At 40.1% G+C, this 24,251-nt stretch overlaps 1 long non-coding RNA gene across 1 annotated transcript; it reads left to right on the top strand.

Moving 5' to 3' along the window:
• The first annotated feature begins 1,681 nt into the window (after nucleotides 1-1,681).
• Nucleotides 1,682-24,251, top strand: LOC132051188 (uncharacterized). The gene is made up of 2 exons (XR_009413621.1): nucleotides 1,682-1,766; nucleotides 23,849-24,251. It is a non-coding gene; the product is annotated as an uncharacterized LOC132051188 (long non-coding RNA).

The raw sequence follows: 24,251 nt of genomic DNA, 5'->3' as shown, positions 1-24,251 counted from the left end.
ATTGACTATCGTATTTGGCATGGGCTCCCTCTTTACTTCCATCTGTCCCTCTCTGGTAGATTAGCGTGCAACATTAGTTCTTCCACAGTAGTTCATAGACATGAAATGCATTGGATGGTGCATTATTACGACTCAGGATTTGTTGTTTCTCTTATGATTTTTGATATTATCTTGTTCATCCCCCATTATTAAAGCATGTGCAAGCATCGGTTTTGTCGAGTCGATCCTGCTTGTACGACAAGCTAAAAAATGTAGGTCGAAGATACAAGCTAATAGTGGCAAACTAATTTGTTTTCTTCAAGTGGAGTTCATCTTCTCAAGCATGACATTGTCATCAATATTATATTAGCATTCTTCTCATATTTGAAAAAGAAAGTAACAAAAATAATGTACTTAAGTGATTTTCTCCATTTGAAGGTTTCACTTGGAGTGGGCGAAACCATCTCTTTGCGGTCTTGTCCCAAGCTAATTTAGGCCATGCAAATAATAACTGATTGCTGCTTGCTCAGAAAAACTTCGTCTGACTGTGTCAATGATTTCCTCATGTCATTGATGTTTTTCTCATATCAATTATATTAATCTCTCCTTTTCCTTCCCCAACAATTCTTCTTCCTCTTCCCAGGTACTTCTATTGAATGGTACTTATGATCGAGAAACTAGTGGCTTTAGTGCTTCTTGCTTTGTGACTGCCATTACTGATGCATTAAATCGAACTTATGGAGGTCCTCATAATTGTCTTAAAAATCCTGTAAGTAGCTAAGCATTCAAGTGTTTCTTCTAAACTTACTAATTCATATTGTTTTTTATTTGATCAGAAAATCATTTGGTTCTCATCCTTTGTAATTTTAATTTGTTTTTAGTTCATTTGGCAACTAGCTGAATGTACAACAGTAGATATCATGTACTTGCTCAAACAATACCTTGAATCTCTGTCATGAAAATCAATTTTTTTATTTTTATTATGGTTTAATTTTTCTTTTCAGCCAAACAAATATATCAGCACCCTTCTGGTGCCGAAAAATGGCCAAATACATGTTGATAAAGAAAGCCTGGCTTCTCAAGGAATTTTCAATGTGGTATGTTCCTGTTTCATGGTTATCAGAAATGCGTCTTGGTAAATCAATTATGTACTTGATCAGTTTCTATTGTTCATGGGATTTCTCGTTTTAATTTCAAAAACCAAGTGCTCCTTCGAGCCTATCTACCTTCTCAAGGTAGGGGTAAGGTCTGCGTACGCACTACCATCCCAAGAGCCCACTTGTGTAATTACACAGGGTTCGTTGTTGTTGTTGAAGTGCTCTTTGAAATTTATCTCATAAATGTCGTTAGATCCACAACATTTGATTGCTTTGCTAGTGATCCTCTTCAATTTAAGTGACAAATTGAGTTCTTGTAGGTCACTGTAGATTCCATCCATGATTCAAAAGCAGGTGTCCTTTTTTATCCCAAATCATTGATTCAAGCACTTTCCAATCTGTTGACTGACGCATGAGCCGAAATGCTACTGTGACTCGTTAAACCTTAATTTATTAGAAATTTCGTAGCTTGTGGCACAGTAGTCTTCTGACGTTTCTCCTTTTTGCAGAACTTGCAATGGTATGAAGTTTCGCTAATAGGAAGTCTGGTAATCTTGCTTTGTTCATACATCTATTCATTTTCGTAATAATTTTAATGCTGATATAGAGAAACAGCCTCTTCCTGAACACTTGTAGATAACAATTCAAGCAGCTCTGCATTGATTTCTCCATGAAGTCCAAAGGACGATGGTAAGACTTCCATAGTTCCACGTTATCATTGGCTTTGATCTCATTTAGCTCGCCTTTGGGAAAGAATATCATGTTCACAATTGATCTGAAACACATCTATTGTTTCAAATTATAAACGAATTTGGACATGTACAAAATGAATTTTTTTTTGCCAACCACAAACAACTTGTTTGGGGTTGAGGCATAATTGTTGTTGTACATAATTAAATTTTCTGTATATCAAGAACCTTATTTTTTAAGGAAAATATTCACTCTTTAGAGCTGCGTATGATGTATGTCTTTATGTTCTAGTGCTCCTGATTTTTTCTTCTTCCCTTTAGTATGATTTTTCGCCTTTCCATATGTAAACAAGCAAAAACCACTTGAATACTAAAATGCATGAGTAGTTAATTACTTAATTCTCTTTTGAAGAGCTTATATAGGTGCGTAACAATCTGAGCTTTCCTAAATATTCCCCTTCTAATAAACTTGATGCAAGCCGAGTTGCTTCAAGGACCGTCCCTGGAGCCAAAATCTGGATGATAGCATGGAGAGGACGGATGGGAGATGGAAGAGTGGTCAAACGAGCAAGGAAGGCTATGTTTACAAGAGGCCACATTCGCAAATTCAAGATTTCCATCTCCACAAGACTAGCCAAACAAGGCCCTTTCCTCATTAATGGCATTTATGTGTCAATCTATCTATCTTTGACACAAAAATAGGCACAATTAGGCAACCGAAACTCTAGATTAGTTAAGACCTCCTAATTACACACTATTTAGCACCTAATCTCTTAGGATGACCTCAAGGGAATTGAATTCCCAAGCAACCAATCCTCTCAACAACAAGAATCAACAACAGCTTAATTCCATAAGCCTCTCACAAGTTTCTCTCTCTAGAGATAACATAAACACTCAATATTCATAATTTATCAAAAGCTAAAGTCTTGAAATAAAAGACTACCTATTTATACTAACTAAATAAAAGAAGAGCCTATTATTACATAAATGCCATTAATGAGGCAAGGGTCTTGTTTGGCTAGTCTTGTGGAGATGGAAATCTTGAATTTGCGAATGTGGCCTCTTGCAAACATAGCCTTCCTTGCTCGTTTGACCACTTTAATGCTCTTCCATCTCCCATCCGTCCTCTCCATGCTATCATTCAAACTTTGGCTCGACGAGACGACCCTTGAAGCAACTCGGCTTGCATCATTTTTTTTTTGTTGAATCAAATCCCAAGCTAGATTTGTTGAAACAAACCTAATCTAAGCTCTGATACCAATTGATATAATAATAAAAAGGAAAGACAAGAAATAGACAATAAATTAAGGATAGAATAGATTGACACAATTGAATAAGGCTAAAAGACAACCATAACCATAAAAGATTAAGACCTTCAATTAGATTACTCAAAAACACCAAACTCTTAAGGAGACTAAAAGGGATTGATTTCCCAATCAACCACCTTCTCAACAATTCAAACAATCAAAAGCTTCAACAAGCTCTAAAACACTCAATTCTAGAGTTTTACAAGTTTTCAATATCTCATCAAAATAATCTAAGTCTTCCATGAAGAAGAAGAGAACTATTTATACTATGCTAGAAATAAAAGATAGCAAAAGGACATAAACACCCTTAATGAGACAAGGGCCTTGTTTGACTATTCTTCTTTCTTCAAATTCTTGAAATCTCCTTTGCAAGAATAGCCAACTCTTCCTCTTTTAGCCATTGTGGTGACTTCCCATTTCCTCTTCTTCTCTCCAAGCAATCTTCATCAACAAATGGACTTGGGATCCAAGGTGCTCATCAAAAGTATACTCAAGAGCCTCTCGCTTCATGAATAGGCTTTGCAAGTATTGTAGTTCCCGGGCTTGGATCCTTGTGAATGGCCTTGAGGCAAGTGGGCTTGCATCATTCTCCCCATCTTGAAGAGAATTTGTCCTCAAATTTGATGGCACATCACTTTCAATCAGCATGGGAGATAAGTCACAAATGTTGAAGGTGTTGTAAACTTGATATTCCGGAGGGAGATCAATTTTGTGGGCATTATCATTAAGCCTTTCAAGAACTTCAAAGGGACCATGTCCACGCGACATTAACTTTGTCTTCCTCTTGTTTGGTAACCTTCCTTTTCGGAAGTGCACCCATACCCAATCTCCCGGTTCAAGTACCACCCTTTTTCTTCCTTTGTTTGCCCTCTTTGCCACCTCTTGATTCTTCTTTTCAAGTCGGAGCCTTGCTTTTTCATAGAGCTTCTTCATAGTTTCTGTTATATCCCGTATTTTTAAACATTGGGACATTCTAAAGCTAATCGCGACAAGTTAAGGACAAGACTATTTTGGGATACGGGGCAGAGATTTTAATCTCCGATTTTGTTTTAATCACAAGTTGCTTATAAATTTTATTTGGTATAGAACTATTATTGGAGATTAGGGATTAATTAACCATGATTAGATTACTAAATGGGATTAACAACTTAATTAATCACTAATTAGGCCATTAGTGGCCGAGTGGGTCCCACACATGGCTTGGCCAAATTTGATTGGCTTAAGCCATGAGTGGGACATTTGTCCAACACATAGGCATGTTATATAAGGAAAATTGATGACAAATCAATCCATTTCATCACTTCACAAAATTAGAAAACCTAAGAACTAGAGAGAGAACCTCTCGGCCATGGCTGGCCGAGAATGATCCTTCAAACTTTGATCAAAAAAAATATTTTTTCCAAGTAATTCAACTCATTAGAAAGTGTGTAATAACGTGGAGTTGAGTTTAGGGCAACAAGAACAAGAATAAATTCAAGGCACAAGTTGGAACCAAGTTGAGAAACCAAGTATAAAAGGTAAGGTTCAATCTTCTTTTGAATGTGTTGTGGATGATTTGAACGTATTGTGATGTGTAGATGTGTATAAAAATTGTGTATGTTGATGTTGGAAAGCTGTCAAGCCGTGTAGGGGCTGTTTTTAGGAGAAAAATGGTGAATTGATTTTACTTGGTATTTGATTGTTGTTGTTATGGATTGTATGGTGAAAATGAAGGTTTAATGATTCAAGTGAAGTTGTAGTTGTTTGTGGGCTGTTATAGGAGTTAATATGATGTTAATATAGTTTGTTGTAATTATGTAAATAATGTTGTCAACGTGTGGTTGTTGGTATAGTTCATGAAATTGAAAGAAAAGAATGTATTGTTGTTATTCTTGTTGAGTTTGGAATTGCGGGTGGTATGGTATGTTGGTTGGGTTGTTTGAGATGTTGTGCGGGTTGTCCGAAGCGTTCTCGAGTCTTGTTTGAATGGTCTCGGGTTAGCACTTAAACGCATAATCATTGGTATTAGCTTGGTTGTATGTGGTTGACTTGAATGTAAAGGAAATGTCGTCAATTGGTTAGGAAGGAGTTACTAACGTTAGAATACGTTTTGAATTCCCTCGTAACCTAATCGTAGTTCTTGACATCTTAATATAGGATAAAGTACTATTGGGCAGCGTATACGGGTTGTGTTGCGAGTAAACGTTAAAGGTATGTAAAGCCTATCCCTTCTTTCCTTTGGCATGTCTTAGATGTAAGTAAGATACGATATAAGCTTTGGGGTAACTCTATTCATAAGTTCCGAGCATGTTTATGATTCTTATTCACTTCTTGATATTAGAATTCTTAATATGGTCGAGCTATTGTCCTCGGGTCTTTTGTATGATTGGATCGTAAATGATGCATAAAGGTTCCTATTCTTAAAGGATTCTATAATGAATAATGTCCATAACTTTTATAAACTGACTCGGATTAACTTAATACATGTCTATCATCCCTGAGGCCCTATTTTGATATAGTTCATAATGATATTCAAAGAATACTGAACATGACTATCGTCCTGATACTCGAGCATTGGTTAGTCTATCTATCTATTGAGTCTCAAAAGATGATTTATATGCATATGATTACTCACTACTTTGTTTGTGCATTCTGTGATTACATCTTTCACCGAGTCCCTCACTAGAGGGCCGGGTATGATATATATATACGTTATGGTGTTATGCTGTGATACGGAGTTATGCTGTGATACGGAGTTATCTCGTGTTCGGAGTATCTTCTGTGTTATGGCGCCAGAGACGGGGTGGCGACCATGTTCACCGAGTCCTATAATGGGCCGGATATGACATATGATATTAACATGCATGATTTGTGTTCAAAAGCAAGCATTTTGGTATTCTGGTTATTGTACTGTTCTTCTGTACTTCTTATTTCGGTTATGATCCTGTTACTGTATTTCATGCTTTACATACTCGGTACATATTTCGCATCGACCCCCTTTTTCTTCGGTCGTGCGTTTCATGCCGCAGTACGGACGCTCGTTTTGGTGATCCCGACCTAGGATATCTATTCTCATTGTCTTGGAGTGCTCTCTTGTTCCGGAGCCTATATTTTTGGTACAGATTCATTTGTTGTATATATATGCTTAGGCAGGGGTACGGCGGGGCCCTGTCCCGTCATATGTTAGTGTTGTCACTCTTAGAGGTCTGTAGACACATGTGTGGGTTGTATATAGTTACTATTTAGTTCTGTCTATATGACTTATGTTTTGGGGCGTTCCCATTCGTAGTGGCAGCCTTGTCGGCTTGCATATATATATGTGTTTTGGGATGTTATGTGAAATGGCAGCCTTGTCGGCTTGCGTAGATATATATATATATATATGTTCTGAAAGCAGTGTGTTATGATAGCCTTGCCGGCTTATATACGATGCTATCTGTTGGAGGTTGTAACTCCTCAGGAGACAGGTTGTTGTGATATGTATATATATATGCGACAGTTTTTGAGACGACATCATGCCCTTCTATATATAAGTTCTTTATTATGCTAGTGGTGGGCGACTATAGTTAACAGGTGTATACAAGTGTCCAGCTCGGGCACTAGTCACGGCCTACGGGGTTGGGTCGTGACAGTTTCAGCTCTCTTGTTACCATCTATACTCAATGCCACAACTTGAGACAAAGGCGTTAGATCCAAGGGGGTTAGGGGGTTAAAAACATACAACACCTCAAAGGGTGACATGCCAATAGTGCTATGAATAACCCTATTATATGCAAATTCTACTAAAGGCAATTGGTCTTCCCAAGAGGCTAACTTCCCTTTTACCATGGCCCGAAGCATAGAAGCTAAAGTCCTATTGACAACTTCGGTTTGGCCATCGATTTGTGGGTGGCAAGAGGTGGAAAACAACAACTTTGTTCCAATCCTACCCCACAATTCTTTCCAAAAGTGGCTAAGGAATTTGGGATCCCTATTGCTCACAATTGTCTTGGGAATGCCATGCAATTTAACCATATTTTAAACAAACAAGGAAGCAATATGAGGAGCATCATCAACCTTATGGCAAGCAACAAAATGGGCCATTTTCGAAAAACGATCAACAAAAACAAAGATGCTATCTTTCCCCCTTTTTGTCCTAGGCAATCCTATCACAAAGTCCATGGAAATGTCAAACCAAGGTTGTTGAGGGATGGGGAGGGGAGTGTACAAGCCATGGGGTTGGAGCCTAGATGTTACACCTCAGAAATTTCCCGTTAGCATACAGTGAATAGACTAACAAAGGGAATGATGTATACGATGCTTTGATAAGTAAGAGATAGTCTTTAATGGTCCTAATTAAGATTTCCAAAGACATTCGAGGTAAGAGAGGAAAGTTGTTGAGGAAAGCAAGTTATAAGTTGTGTGTCGGGCAAGAATTTCGAGTATTGAAATAATGAGAGGTTAGGGACGTCTTGGAGAAGAGTTATAACGACCCTTAGATTGTTAATGGAGTGTTAAACAAGTGTTAAGAAGGTTCCATAAGGATTGGAGATCAAACGAAACGACGGAAGACGACTTCGGGAAAACTCTGAGTTGCACGACCACTTCCACGGACCGTGTAAGTTTGTACGAACCGTGGAAGGGTCCGTGAAACTCCCAGCAGAGTTGATGGCTGGCTGGTGGTGAACCACGACCAGTTCCACGGACAACATAATGTTCCACGGACCGTGAAAGTGTTCGTGGAAGTCCTGACGAGCTGAACAAGTTCTGATTATATAAGTGTGTTCCCACCTCATTTATTTCATCCCCCACATTCTCTTCATCTCTCTCAAGACCTCTAGAATATTCCATACACTTCATCCACACGAATTCAAGGAAAATTGATGATCAATTTCATCAAACCAACAAGAATCAAGATTGTGAAAATACATTAAAGTCATCTAAGTCAAGAAATCCCAAAAGAAGTGAACTAGGGTTTTGGTGTAAGGAGAGTATTGCTACTCAAGGCGTGTTTCTACACTATCTAAGGTGAGTTTCATGATCTTTTCATATTATTTGAAGTGTTGAAAAGCTGAAACACTTGGATTATAGAAGAATATAGGAAGTGGGTCATAAATGCAAGAATAGTGCTCTTGTTGAGAAGTAGTTGGAATGAACCATGAGTATGGGTATGCTATGATTATAAACAGATTATAAATGGTATGTAGAACATGGAATGAGTAGTATATGCGAAGAAACATGATAGTGAACTATGATCATGATTTTGGAGAATTGAGGGGAAATCGTGAAATGTGACTAATATAGACGAATGACGATTGTTGTTTATGATATTGTGATTGTTGTTATGAACGTTTGGGAGTTGATTTAGAATGTGGAAGAAGCCGTATAAACAAATGAAATGCTGCCCAATTTTCGTTAGCCTTATTCGCGTTAGTTCGGGCTTAAGTATACCTTCAACAATCTAACCTTCGTACGAACCCCTTTGTATGCAGAATTGTAAGCCGGAAGGAGAGCTCTTAGTCAACATCATTAAGGAGATACAAAAGTATGTAAGGCTATCCCCTTTTCTTCCAAGGCATGATTCCTATGTTTTGTCCATAATCTTTCTTACTCCTAGAAATTCTGGAAGTCTATAGTCTCCGAAGAATCTCACGATAATTCCAATCCTAGAGATTTTCAAGTCTAAGGTTCTGGATGATTTCATGACTTGACTGAGCGTGCTATATAGTATATGGCCTCAGCTTATGTCTGAGTATCTTTGTATGGCTTGACTGGACTTCGACGTCATTATGGGCATGGACACTGGCTAGCTTCTTGTTATACAAATGTAGATTTTAGGGCCAAGGTGGTCCGGTTCCAATTTCCGGGAAAACCAGTTTTAGAGTGGAAGGGTAACACTGCATCTCCGAGAGGCAGGTTTATTTCCTACCTCAAGGCAAGGAAGATGATTGCCAAGGGTTATATTTATCATTTAGTTCGAGTTCATGACACAGAAGCAAAACCGTCGACTTTTCAATCTGTTCCGGTAATAAACGAGTTTCCAGATGTATTTCCGGACGAGCTTCCAGGTCTTCCACCAGAACGGGAGATTGAATTCACTATCGATGTATTGCCGGATACTGAGCCAATATCTATCCCTCCCTACAGAATGGCTCCTGCAGAATTGAAAGAACTAAAAGCATAGTTGAAAGATTTACTCGAGAAGGAATTTATTAGGCCCAGTTCATCGCCATGGGGAGCACCGGTCTTATTCGTAAGGAAGAAAGATGGATCCCTGCGGATGTGTATCGATTATAGGCAGCTGAACAAGGTGACAATAAAGAATAAATATCCACTTCCGAGGATCGACGATTTATTCGATCAATTGCAAGGAGCCAAGTGGTTTTCCAAGATAGATCTGAGGTCAAGATACCATCAAGTGAGAGTCAAAGAAGAAGACATTCCGAAGACAGCTTTTAGAACCAGATATGGTAATTATGAATTTCGGGTGATGTCGTTTGGCTTGACCAACGCTCCAGCAGTGTTCATGAACCTGATGAATGATGTGTTCAGACCATTCCTGGATTTATTTATAATTGTATCCATCGATGATATCCTGGTATACTCTAAATCAGAGGGAGAACATGCGGCACTTTTGCGTACTGTCCTTGGAATTTTTCAAGCTCGCAAATCATATGCTAAATTTTTAAAATGCGAATTATGGTTGAACTCTGTAACTTTTCTGGGCCACATCATCTTAGCCGATGGTATTCGGGTTGACACCCAAAAGATCGAGGCTGTGAAGACTTGGCCAAGGCTTACAACGGCCAAAGAAGTCCGTAGCTTTCTGGGACTGGCAAGGTATTACAGGAGATTTGTGGAAGGATTTTCCTCTATTTCAGCAGCGTTGACGAAGCTAACACAGAAAGCTGCTAAATTTCAGTGGACAGACGCTTGTGAGCGGAGCTTTCAGGAGCTGAAAGACAGGTTGACTTCAGCCCCCCGACACTTCGAAGGATCAGAAGGTTATGTGGTGTATTGTGATGCCTCTGGTATCGGGTTAGGCTGTGTATTGATGTAGCATGGCAAGGTCATTGCCTATGCCTCTAGGAAGCTGCGAAAACATGAGAGGAATTATCCGACCCACGACCTTGAATTAGTTGCGGTCATTCACGCTCTAAAGATATGGAGGCACTATTTATACGGTGTCCATGTGGACATCTACACGGATCACAAAAGTCTTCAATACATTTTCAAGCAAAAGGAATTGAATCTGCGTCAGAGGCAATGGTTAGAGCTATTGAAGGACTATGACGTAAATACTCTATACCATCCTGGCAAAGCCAATGTGGTGGCTGAAGCTCTCAGCCGTAAATCCATGGGTAGTCGAAGTGATGTTCCATCAGAAAGGAAGGAATTAGCTCGTGAGCTCCACCAACTAGCTAACCTAGGAGTTCGCTTAATGGATTCGGGCAACACAGGAGTTAATGTGCTTAACCTAGCTGCTTCGTCCCTAGACACAGAAGTAAAAAGGCGTCAATATGAGGATCCCAAATTGAGGTATTATAGAGATGCATGTTCCCAAAAAGAGAAGTCACCATTTGAGATCTCTGCGGATGGGATTCTTAGGTATCAAAACAGGTTATGTGTTCCGGATGTTGCGGGACTGCGCCGTCTGATTCTGGAAGAAGCTCATTGCTCCCGTTATTCCATTCATCCGGGGGCGACAAAGATGTACCATGATCTCAAACTAATGTATTGGTGGGAAGGAATAAAAAGAGATATAGCCGAGTTTGTGGCTCAATGTCCAAAGCCTGTCAACGGTGTAAAAATTGAGCACCGAAACCAAATAGGCTCTTGCAAGAAATGGAAATTCCAACCTGAAAATGGGAGGTGATCAATATGGATTTTGTTGTTGGATTACCTCGTTCTCGGCATAAGTACGACTCGATTTGGGTTATTGTTGACAGGCTCACAAAATTAGCACATTTTTTACCGGTCAGATCTACATACTCAGTGGAAGACTATGCTAGATTGTATCTCAAAGAGATAGTGCGGCTTCATGGCATTCCTATATCTATTATTACTGATAGAGGAGCACAATTCACAGCTAAGTTTTGGAGATCTTTTCAAGAAGGATTGGGCACTCAAGTGAAATTTAGCACTGCATTCCACCCGCATCGATGGACAAGCTGAACGCACTATTCAAACCTTAGAAGACATGTTGCGGGCTTGTGCATTGGACTTTGGTGGTAATTGGGAGGATCATTTTCCACTTATTGAATTTGCGTATAATAATAGTTATCATGCCAGTATTCAGATGGCCCCTTATGAAGCCTTATATGAGAGGAAGTGTAGGTCGCCTATCGGATGGTTTGAAGTGGGAGGGACACAATTAATAGGCCCAGAATTGATCCAACAAGCGGTTGAGAAGATTAAGCTTATCCGAGACCGATTGGAGACAGCTCAAAGCCGCCAAAAGTCTTATGCGGATAATCGCCGTAGGAATCTGGAATTTCAGGTCAACGACTGGGTATTTTTGAAAGTATCGCCAATGAAGGGGATAATGAGATTTGGTAAGAAAGGTAAGCTCAGTCCTCGATACATTGGGCCCTACAATATCATACGCAGAGTGGGCCAAGTAGCGTATGAGTTGGACTTACCCCGGAGCCGAACTCGGTCCATCCAGTCTTCCATGTATCGATGCTTCGTAAGTGTGTTGGAGATCCGACCAAAATAGTACCCTCAAGCAACATTCAAGTCACTAAAAAATTAGCTTATGAAGAAGTGCCTGTTGCCATATTGGATAGACAAGTGCGGAAGCTTAGAAACAAAGAGGTAGCTTCAGTTAAAGTCTTATGGAGGAATGATAACAGAGAGGAGATGACTTGGGAAGCAGAAGAAGCTATGAAGTTTAAATATCCGCATCTATTTCCACCCCCAGAGGGGACTCAAGATGAAACATCAGTGCTTCCAGGTATGAAATGTTTTACTTTATTACTTCTGGGTCGTGTATGGCCACACTTTTATTGTTGATGTTGTAGCCCTGTGTGGCGATGCTATTTTGGGTTGTTGTGACAGGATGGTAGTGCCAAATTACAAGGGAAACTCTGGCAAAATTTTGGTAGAATCCCCGATGATTTAACATTCGAGGACGAATGTTCTTAAGGGGGGAGGATGTTACACCTCGGAAATTTCCCGTTAGCGTACAGTGAATAGACTAACAAAGGGCATGACGTATACGATGCTTTGATAAGTAAGAGATAGTCTTTAATGGTCCTAATTAAGATTTCCAAAGACATTCGAGGTAAGAGAGGAAAGTTGTTGAGGAAAGCAAGTTATAAGTTGTGTGTTGGACAAGAATTTCGAGTATTGAAATAACGAGAGGTTAGGGACGTCTTGGAGAAGAGTTATAACGACCCTTAGATTGTTAATGGAGTGTTAAACAAGTGTTAAGAAGGTTCCATAAGAATTGGAGATCAAACGAAACGATGAAGACGACTTCGGGAAAAGTATGGATTGCACGGCCACTTCCACGGACCGTGTAACTTTGTACGAACCGTATGGAAGGGTCCGTGAAACTCCCGGAAAGGGGTGAGCGGGCTGGTGGTGAAACATACGGTCCACGGATAACATAATTGTCACACCCCAACTTTTGATAGGGCATATGGGCACCCGATTTTATTTTTGTATATGTATGAACCCTCTTTTTTTTCTCATTATACTCATCTCAACACGGACTCTTAAATCATGAAATTGCATCAATGAACACTTTTCAAAAAAAAAACATGCTTTTCGTCTTTCTCAAATCAAGTAAAATCAGTAAACATATGAAATTTGTAACATAATGCATAATGATACATCTCTTTGGTATTACAAGTGGAGTTCATATACGTGAGTATTGTCATCCAAAGTCTCTAACATAAATCAAGATACCATAACATGATAATGATGGTGTTGAGTAGTTGAAGAAATGGAATTAGAAACAAGTATGGACATCTTTTATAATATCCTCTAAGTATGCGTATAATGGTGGCGAAATGTTGGTTTGAAAGGTAGGAGTTATGAATAATGGTATAATATGAGTATAACATGAATAACAACATAATATAGATACGAAAGGTAACATGGAATATGAGAGAAGCATGATATCCGGATGCCTCGTAAGGTGGATGTCATGGATCTTGGCCTTTTGAAAAAAAACATTTTATACATATACATAGTACCAGCCAAGGCCATTAAGGCTTATGTGTTATCATCATTAGGCGCGTCCGGCCTCCCGATGTTTGGGGCTAATTTTATGTTAAGGGAAGGTGGTGTGCACATCTACGTGCCATGCCCGGCCGACTATAGCACGGCGCGGTGTGAGAAAATACATACATATATATAAAGCATGCATGAGAGCCCAATCAACAGCCCCAATTATATCGGAGTGACGTAAGGTCGGTAGCCTCCGATTATATTATGGAATAATCATCATCGCTCTATCTCACCTTGAAGGAACTATTATTATAAGGTGAGACCAACAACAATGAATAAAATCGAGACAACTACGAAATAAGCTCAATAATCTCATAATAGCATTAAAATCATAAGCTTTGGAATTTCTAGAATTAAAATCATCATCATCATAATCATCATAGAAACATTCTCATTCATATTGTAAAAACATGTCCGCTGTGGTTGTCATAAAAGCTTATAGAATCATAAATCTTTGACTCGGAAATTTTGAAAAATATTTATGGATTATCAAGAAAGAAGTCATGCCTTTGAATCATAAACTCTATGAATCATGAATTTCTAGCTTTTGGGAATAAGAATATTCTTGGAAAACATTTATGGATTCACATAAAGAGATCATGGGACATTTGGAAAACACCTATTGGATTCATAAGAAAGGAATCATGCCTTTAGAAAAAAGGGACTAGCCTTAACATACCTTTGGAGCTTACTCTCCGATTTTCCAACTTGCTTCCTGTCACACGATTTATTTAGGATCGTTCGTCATCTCATAATTTACATAGGCAACCATTCGTATTATCATTAGGCTCATTGTCACACTTTTATCTTAAGTCTCTAAATAAATTCCTTTTAAGGTCTCTACCAAATTCGGAAACATCTCCCCTATTTATATGCCTAGCCCAAATTCTCAATACCAACAATCAACAACCAATAACAGAACGTAAATAACAACAACCTCATTACTACCAAAATATTCCATCAAATACACCATATGATATTTTCTCCAACTCCTCCACAAACGAATTCGCTACATAATTATTCCATAAATTTATCTGTTGTAAATAAGCCTTAAATGATACTAAAAGAGAAAGATTCATACCTTACTTCCGCAAATACGGCGATATCTCCAATACTTGCCTTACTCCCAAGCCACAAATTCACCGCAACACAATATTATAATCGTAACTATACGTTATAAATGAACATTTAGAACATGGAGATTTTTACTTAACTCGCGTTGAAATTTAATGAAGGGAAGGTTGGATAATTCTCTAGAATTTTTGGGAAATACTTTTGGGCTGATTCTTGATTGTTGAAAATGAGGGGTTAAACCCCTTTATATAGTTGCTAAACAAAGTCACCGAAATGCTCTTGCCCAATTTTCTCTAGCTTTAGTAAGTACGTTCTTCGATTCATCCGCGGAAATTATTTCGAGACCTAAAACTTTTATACACCGATCTCTTTATTTGCATACTTGGATATGTCCAAAACTCCCTTTCTTGTATAAGTTATTTAACATTCCAAACTCAGCGAAACTTATTTTATTTCTTTCCGATTCGTTTAACCTTCAACCTTCGTGGCACTTACTTATTACTTGTTGAACATAACATAAACACTTATAACTTCAAACATAATCCTGTCCTTTGAGCTTATGTGACTAACCTATGATGCAACTTATTGCACGAAAATACGGGATGTAACAATAATGTTCCACGGACCGTGAAAGTGTTCGTGGAAGTCCCGACGAGCTGAACAAGTTTTGATTATATAAGTGCGTTCCCACCTCATTTATTTCATCCCCCACATTCTCTTCATCTCTCTCAAGACCTATAGAATATTCCATACACTTCATCCACACGAATTCAAGGAAAATTGATGATCAATTTCATCAAACCAACAAGAATCAAGATTGTGAAAATACATTAAAGTCATCTAAGTCAAGAAATCCCAAAAGAAGTGAACTAGGGTTTTGGTGTAAGGAGAGCATTGCTACTCAAGGCGTGTTTCTACACTATCTAAGGTGAGTTTCATGATCTTTTCATATTATTTGAAGTGTTGAAAAGCTGAAACACTTGGATTATAGAAGAACATAGGAAGTGGGTCATAAATGAAGAATAGTGCTCTTGTTGAGAAGTAGTTGGAATGAACCATGAGTATGGGTATGCTATGATTATAAACAGATTATAAATGGTATGTAGAACATGGAATGAGTAGTATATGCGAAGAAACATGATAGTGAACTATGATCATGATTTTGGAGAATTGAGGGGAAATCGTGAAATGTGAATAATATAGACGAATGACGATTGTTGTTTATGATATTGTGATTATTGTTATGAACGTTTGGGAGTTGATTTAGAATGTGGAGGAAGCCGTATAAATAAACGAAATGCTGCCCAATTTTCGTTAGCCTTATTCGCGTTAGTTCGGGCTTAAGTATATATATATATATATATATACCTTCGTACGAACCCCTTTGTATGTAGAATTATAAGCTAGAAGGATAGCTCTTAGTCGACATATATTAAGGAGATGCAAAGGTATGTAAGGCTATCCCCTTTTCTTCAAGGCATGATTCCTATGTTTTTGTCCATAATCTTTCTTACTCAAAGAAATTTGAAGAACTTTGAGAATCTCACGATAATTTCAATCCTAGAGATTTTCAAGTCTAAGGTTCTGGATGATTTCATGACTTGACTGAGCGTGCTATATAGTATATGGCCTCAGCTTATGTCTGAGTGTGCTATATAACATATGGCCTCAGTTTATGCCATGGACCATTCAAGGTGAGACCTAACGGTGATGATGACGCCATAACGTAATCGGAGGCTTACGACCTTACGTCACTCCGATAAAGTGCACCTTTATTTGGGCTCTCATGCATGCTATGTATATTATATATGTATATGATATGTATATGTATATAGGGGACATAGGGAAAGGTAAGGCGCTATAGACGCATAGCCACCTGATCAGCTGGTATCCTATGATATCATCCCGGACGCGGGATGCTCGGGCACGGGCTATATGGGCAATGGATCGGGCCGTTCGTTCCGTGGCAATATATATTGATATATGATGATACATGGATCGGGCTGTACGTTCCGCAGCAATACATGATATGATGATATTTTTCGAGTATGCATGCATGACTCCGCCTTAAGTGGCAAGCAGTCACCGGTTATTTCCTTGTCTCCATTTTACTTTCTTGTTCATTTGTTATTTTATGATACATGCCTTGCATACTCAGTACATTGCTCGTACTGACGTCCCTTATCTTCTTGGACACTGTGTTCATGCCCACAGGTAGATAGGGAGACGACCCAGCTTCCTAGGAGCCAGATCAGCTTGCACAGGAGCACTTCCATAGGCCGGAGGTGCCGTTTCTGATGTATTCTTTTGTGCATATACTTGGACATGGCGGGGTCCTGTCCTGTCTTCATGGCTTCAGTACTTCAGTTAGAGGCTCGTAGATACTTGTATGTGGGTAGCAGATATTATGTGACCCTCGATGTATATTTTGTATATATATATATATATATATATATATCGTGTGTGTGTGTGTGTGTGTGTGTATACATATATGAGTACATGTTTTATGGAATTTATATGTGTATGGGTTAAGACGATAGTAGTATGATGGGTGGTGCTCGGTAGTCAGCTCCAGGTGCCCGTCATGGCCCACTAGGCGGGTCGTGACAAAAGTGGTATCAGAGCAGTTTCGTCGTAGGGTGTGTCTACGAGCCGTGTCCAGTAGAGTCTTGTTTATGGGTGTGAAGCGCGCCACCCTTATAAACAAGAGGCTGCGGGGCATTTAGGAATGATGACCGTCCTTCTTTTCATAGATCGTGCGATAGAGCCATAATGTAAGATTTCCTTTATTTTAATTGTGCGTTATGATTTCAGCGATGCCGCGAAGAACGAAGCAAATCCGCACAATATTAAAGGCCGCCGGGGAAGGCACCAGCCGAGAGCCTCCAGCTGAGTTGGGACATAGCGAGGCTCAGAGTGCTACTCCCTCGCAGGCCACTCCTACTCCTATCCCTCCTGCAGCAGAAGAGAATGAGAGGGCTCCAGCTCCTCCCCCTATTGCTCCAAATCAAGACTTACGGGATGTCGTTCAGTTGCTAACTCAGTTAGTGGCCGCGCAGGCTCAGCGGCAGAGTGCAGGTCCAAGTGATAGGGCGGCTAGTGCCCGCGCCCGTGATTTCATGAGCTTAAATCCTCCAGAGTTTTTTGGTTCAAAATCGGATGAAGACCGGCAGGGCTTTATTGATGAGGTATTAAGGACGTTGAGATTTATTCATGCTTCTGATACCGAGTTCGTGGAGTTGGCTTCATATAGACTCCGGGACGAAGCTGTTTTATGGTATAATAACTGGATTTCCTCAAGAGGGGAAAATGCATCTCCCCCAAAATGGCAAGAGTTTATGGATGCTTTTATTTGGCATTATTTACCACCTGTGGTTCGTCGGGCTCGCGTCGATTGATTCCTGAATCTTAAGCAAGGAAATATGAGTGCCCGGGAATATAGTCTCCGGTTTAATTCATTGGCCAGATATGCTCCGGCCATATTAGCAGATATGGGAGACCGGGTACATCGATTTGTGAGGGGCTAAGGGCCACACTTATTTAAAGACTGTTTGACGAACCTCATTCATGGAAGGATGGACATCTCGCGTATTCAAGCGCATGCCCGGAACACGGAGGAGCAAAGCACAACAACGCAAAGGGAGAGCGAGATACGGATCGGGTACACGGTAAAAGGACTAGATCAGCGGGTGCTAGCAGTGAGTACAGAGGAGGCCAGGGGCAGCAATATTTCAAGTATTCAGCCCAGTCTGCATCTAGTGTACCTCTTCGGTTTACGGGCCAAAAATTTGATCGTCCTATTTATTCTGGGTCGAGTCAGGGTTCGGGAGCTTCAGGTTCCCAGTATCGTGGTGATTCTAGCCAGAGGAGACCGCCGGTACCACGGTGCAGTCAATGTGGTAAGTTACATTCGGGTCAGTGTCGTCGAGGCTCGGATGCTTGTTATGCCTGTGGTCGAGTTGGTCATGTGATGCGTGATTGTCCATTGAGGAGTGGTCGAGATGAGGCTCAGCCTACAGGTGCAGCAGCAGGTTCTTCGTCGTCTATGCACCCCGTAGGGCAGGCTTCCCAAGTTTCAGCGGGCCGTGGCAGAGGCAGAGGAGGAGCCTCTAGTTTGAGCGGTCCCTAGAACCGTATCTATGCACGGCCGGACGACGGGATGCGGAGACCTCTCCCCGATGTTTGTAACGGGTATATTGACAGTCTCTTCTTATGATGTTTATGCATTAATTGATCCGGGCTCTACCTTGTCATATATTACTCCTTACATCGCTGATCGTATCGGGATAAAACCCGAGCCAATCAAACCTTTTGAAGTGTCCACTCCAGTTGGTGATCCAGTATTGGCCAGACAAGTGTATAGGGACTGTGTAATTATAGTGTGCGGCCGGCACACCATAGCTGATTTGATTGAATTGGAAATGCTGGACTTCGACGTCATTATGGGCATGGACACTGGCTAGCTTCTTGTTATGCAAATGTAGATTGTAGGCCCAAGGTGGTCCGATTCCAATTTCCGGGAGAACCAGTTTTAGAGTGGAAGGGTAACACTGCATCTCCGAGAGGCAGGTTTATTTCCTACCTCAAGGCAAGGAAGATGATTGCCAAGGGTTATATTTATCATTTAGTTCGAGTTCATGACACAGAAGCAAAACCGTCGACTCTTCAATCTGTTCCGGTAGTAAACGAGTTTCCAGATGTATTTCTGGACAAGCTTCCAGGTCTTCCACCAGAACGGGAGATTAAATTCACTATCGATGTATTGCCGGATCCGAGCCAATATCTATCCCTCTACGAATGGCTCTCTGCGGACTGAAAGAACTAAAAGCACGGTTGAAAGATTTACTCGAGAAGGGATTTATTAGGCCCGATTCATCGCATGGGAAGCACCGGTCTTATTCGTAAGGAAGAAAGATGGATCCCGCGGATGTGTATCGATTATAGGCGGTCGAACAAGGTGACAATAAAGAATAAATATCCACTTCCGAGGATCGACGATTTATTCGATCAATTGCAAGGAGGCAAGTGGTTTTCCAAGATAGATCTGAGGTCAGGATACCATCAAGTGAGGGTCAAAGAAAATGACATTCCGAAGACGGCTTTTAGAACCAAATATGGTAATTATGAATTTCGGGTGATGTCGTTTGGCTTGACCAACGCTCCAACAGTGTTCATGAACCTGATGAATGATGTGTTCAGACCATTCCTGGATTTATTTATAATTGTATTCATCAATGATATCCTGGTGTACTCTAAATCAGAGGGAGAACATGCGGCACATTTGCGTACTGTCCTTGGAATTCTTCGAGCTCGCAAATCATATGCTAAATTTTCAAAATGAGAATTTTGGTTGAACTCTGTAACTTTTCTAGGACACATCATCTTAGCTGATGGTATTCGGGTTGACACCCAAAAGATCGAGGCTGTGAAGACTTGGCCAAGGCCTACAACGCCTAAAGAAGTCCGTAGCTTTCTGGGACTGGTAGGGTATTACAGGAGATTTGTGGAAGGGCTTTCCTCTATTTCAGCATCATTGACGAAGCTAACGTAAAGGTGCTAAATTTCAGTGGACAGACGCTTGTGAGAGGAGCTTTCAGGTGCTAAAGGACAGGTTGACTTCAGCCCCAGTCCTGATACTCCCAGAAGGATCAGAAGGTTATGTGGTGTATTGTGATGCCTCTGGTGTCGGGTTAGGCTGTGTATTGATGCAGTATGGCAAGGTCATTGTTTATACCTCTAGGAAGCTGTGAAAACATGAGAGGAATTATCCGACCCACGAACTTGAATTAGTTGCGGTCATTCACGCTCTAAAGATATGGAGGCACTATTTATACGGTGTCCATGTGGACATCTACAGGAATCAGAAAAGTCTTCAATACATTTTCAAGCAAAAGGAATTAAATCTGCGTCAGAGGCAATGGTTAGAGCTATTGAAGGACTATGACGTAAATATTCTATACCATCCTGGCAAAGCCAATGTGGTGGCTGATGCTCTCAACCGTAAATCCATGGGTAGTCGAAGTGATGTTCCATTAGAAAGGAAGGAATTAGCTCTTGAGCTCCACCAACTAGCTAACCTAGGAGTTCGCTTAATGGATTCGGGCAACACAGGAGTTAATGTGCTTAACCCAGCTGCTTCGTCCCTAGACACGGAAGTAAAAGGCGTCAATACGAGTATCCCAAATTGAGTTATTATAGAGATGCATGTTCCCAAAAAGAGAAGTCACCATTTGAGATCTTTGCGGATGGAATTCTCAGGTATCAAAACAGGTTATGTGTTCCGGATGTTGCGGGACTGCATCGTCAGATTCTAGAAGAAGCTCATTGCTCCCGTTATTCCATTCATCTGGGAGCGACAAAGATGTACCATGATCTCAAACTAATGTATTGGTGGGAAGGAATGAAAAGAGATATAGCCGAGTTTGTGGCTCAATGTCAACCGTCAACAGTAAAAATTGAGCACCGTAAACCAGCAGGCTCTTACAAGAAATGGAAATTCCAACCTGGAAATGGGAGGCGATCAATATGGATTTTGTTGTTGGATTACCTCGTTCTCGGCATAAGTACGACTCATTTGGGTGATTGTTGACAGGCTCACGAAATCAGCACATTTTCTACTGGTCAGATCTACATACTCAGCAGAAGACTATGCTAGATTGTATCTCAAAGAGATAGTGCGACTTCATGGCATTCCTATATCTATTATTACTGATAAAGGAGCACAATTCACAGCTAATTTTTGGAGATCTTTTCAAGAAGGATTAGGCACTCAAGTGAAATTTAGCACGGCATTCCACCCGCAGACTGATGGACAAGCTGAACACACTATTCAAACCTTAGAAGACATGTTGCGGGCTTGTGCATTGGACTTTGGTGGTAATTGGGAGGATCATTTGCCACTTATTGAATTTGCGTATAATAATAGTTATCATGCCAGTATTCAGATGGCCCCTTATGAAGCCTTATATGAGAGGAAATGTAGGTCGCCTATCGGATGGTTTGAAGTGGGAGAGACACAATGAATAGGCCAAGAATTGATCCAACAAGCGGTTGAGAAGATTAAGCTTATCCGAGACCGATTGGAGACAGCTCAAAGCCGCCAAAAGTCTTATGCGGATAATCGCCCTAGGAATCTGGAATTTCAAGTCAACGACTGGGTATTTTTGAAAGTATAGCCAATGAAGGGGATAATGAGATTTGGTAAGAAAGGTAAGCTCAGTCCTCGATACATTGGGCCCTACAAGATCGTACGCAGAGTGGGCCAAGTAGCGTATGAGTTGGACTTACCCCAGAGCTGAACTCAGTCCATCCAGTCTTCCATGTATCGATGCTTCGTAAGTGTGTTGGAGATCCGACCAAAATAGTGCCCGCAAGCAACATTCAAGGAACTGAAAAATTGGCTTATGAAGAAGTGCCTGTTGCCATATTGGATAGACAAGTGCGGAAGCTTAGAAATAAAGAGGTAGCTTCAGTTAAAGTCTTATGGAGGAATGTTAACAGAGAGCAGATGACTTGGGAAGCAGAAGAAGCTATGAAGTTTAAATATCCGAATCTATTTCCACCCCCAGAGGGGACTCAAGATGAAACATCAGTGCTTCCAAGTATGAAATGTTTTACTTTATTACTTCTGGGTCATGTATGGCCACACTTTTATTGTTGATGTTGTAGCCCTGTGTGGCGATGCTATTTTGGGTTGTTGTGACAGGATGGTAGTGCCAAATTACAGGGGAAACTCTGGCAAAATTTTGGTGGAATCCCCGATGATTTAACATTCGAGGACGAATGTTCTTAAAGGGGGGGAGGATGTTACACCTCAAAAATTTCCCGTTAGCGTACAGTGAATAGACTAACAAAGGGCATGACGTATACGATGCTTTGATAAGTAAGAGATAGTATTTAATGGTCCTAATTAAGATTTCCAAAGACATTCGAGGTAAGAGAGGAAAGTTGTTAAGGAAAGCAAGTTATAAGTTGTGTGTCGGGCAAGAATTTCGAGTATTGAAATAATGAGAGGTTAGGGACGTCTCGGAGAAGAGTTATAATGACCCTTAGATTGTTAATGGAGTGTTAAACAAGTTTTAAGAAGGTTCCATAAGGATTAGAGATCAAACGAAACGATGGAAGACGACTTCGGGAAAACTGTGAGTTCCACGGCCACTTCCACGGACTGTGTAACTTTGTACGAACTGTGGAAGGTCTGTGAAACTCCTAGCAGAGTTGGTGGCTAGCTAGTGGTGAACCGCGACCAGTTCCACGAACAACATAATGTTCCACGGACCGTGAAAGTGTCCATGGAAGTCCCGACAAGCTGAACAAGTTCTGATTATATAAGTGTGTTCCCACCTCATTTATTTCATCCCCGACATTCTCTTCATCTCTCTCAAGACCTCTAGAATATTCCATACACTTCATCCACACGAATTCAAGGAAAATTTATGGTCAATTTCATCAAACCAACAAGAATCAAGATTGTGAAAATACATTAAAGTCATCTAAGTCAAGAAATCCCAAAAGAAGTGAACTAGGGTTTTGGTGTAAGGAGAGTATTGCTACTCAAGGCGTGTTTCTACACTATATAAGGTGAGTTTCATGATCTTTTCATATTATTTGAAGTGTTGAAAAGCTGAAACACTTGGATTATAGAAGAATATAGGAAGTGGGTCATAAATGCAAGAATAGTGCTCTTGTTGAGAAGTAGTTGGAAATAACCATGAGTATGGGTATGCTATGATTATAAACAGATTATAAATGGTATGTAGAACATGGAATGAGTAGTATATGCAAAGAAACATGATAGTGAACTATGATCATGATTTTGGAGAATTGAGGGGAAATCGTGAAATGTGAATAATATAGACGAATGACGATTGTTGTTTATGATATTGTGATTGTTGTTATGAACGTTTGGGAGTTGATTTAGAATGTGGAGGAAGTCGTATAAACAAACGAAATGCTGCCCAATTTTTGTTAGCCTTATTCGCGTTAGTTCGGGCTTAAGTATACCTTCAACAATATAACCTTCGTACGAACTCCTTTGTATGTAGAATTGTAAGCCGGAAGGGGAGCTCTTAGTCGACATCATTAAGGAGATACAAAGGTATGTAAGGCTATCCCCTTTTCTTCCAAGGCATGATTCCTTCTTTTTGTTTGTTTGTTCCTTTAAGCCAAAAGAGAAGCGTTGATGATTTGCAAATGGGACAACACAGTGATCAAGTTCTCCATTGCTATATGAGAAAACTTTGTCATGTGCCAATGAAGGAGCTTCATCAGTGCCAATATTTCCAAATTATGGTAATGAAAACTTTATTAGAAAGTTACAAATGAAAGGTTCATTGCAACACAATCAGTTGAAGGCATCAAACTGCGTGCACAATCCATCTTTATTTTCATACTAGATAGTTGATAAGTTGGTATTTTACCAACTTATCTCTTCTTTAATCTTAGATTTTTGCTATGTTTGATTGATAAAGTAGTGCATTTAATGTCGTTTACTTCTATTTTATAGGTTTATGTGATTTAGAAGGGATCGGAAAAGAAACTAAATGAAAACAAGTCAAATGAGGCCAAATTGAAGAAAACGAAAAAAGTGGCTTTGTACAAAAACGGGTCAGATATGCAAATCTGAAAATATGGGGTTGTTTTGGTCATATTCTAATGTGGGAATATTGGGAGCTATAAGAGCATGACTTGGGAGAAATTATTTTCATCTTTGGCATAAAACACAAGTCTTGGAGAGATAGGGTTCCAACACCCACACTTGGGGATTGAAGATTTGAAGTTTTGATGAGAAATTTCTTAACCCTTTACTCATTTCTTCAATTCCTTGCTATGTATTGAATATCTAAGTGTGTAGTATTTCATTTCTATACTTGAACCTTGTTTATGGAAGTATACATTGTTAAAGTTTG

The sequence above is a fragment of the Lycium ferocissimum genome, chromosome 3 (genome assembly GCF_029784015.1).
Source record: "Lycium ferocissimum isolate CSIRO_LF1 chromosome 3, AGI_CSIRO_Lferr_CH_V1, whole genome shotgun sequence".
Classification (NCBI taxonomy): Eukaryota; Viridiplantae; Streptophyta; class Magnoliopsida; order Solanales; family Solanaceae; genus Lycium; species Lycium ferocissimum.
The sequence above is the reverse complement of the archived record's forward strand: the minus strand, read 5'-3'. Positions and strand labels throughout refer to the sequence as shown.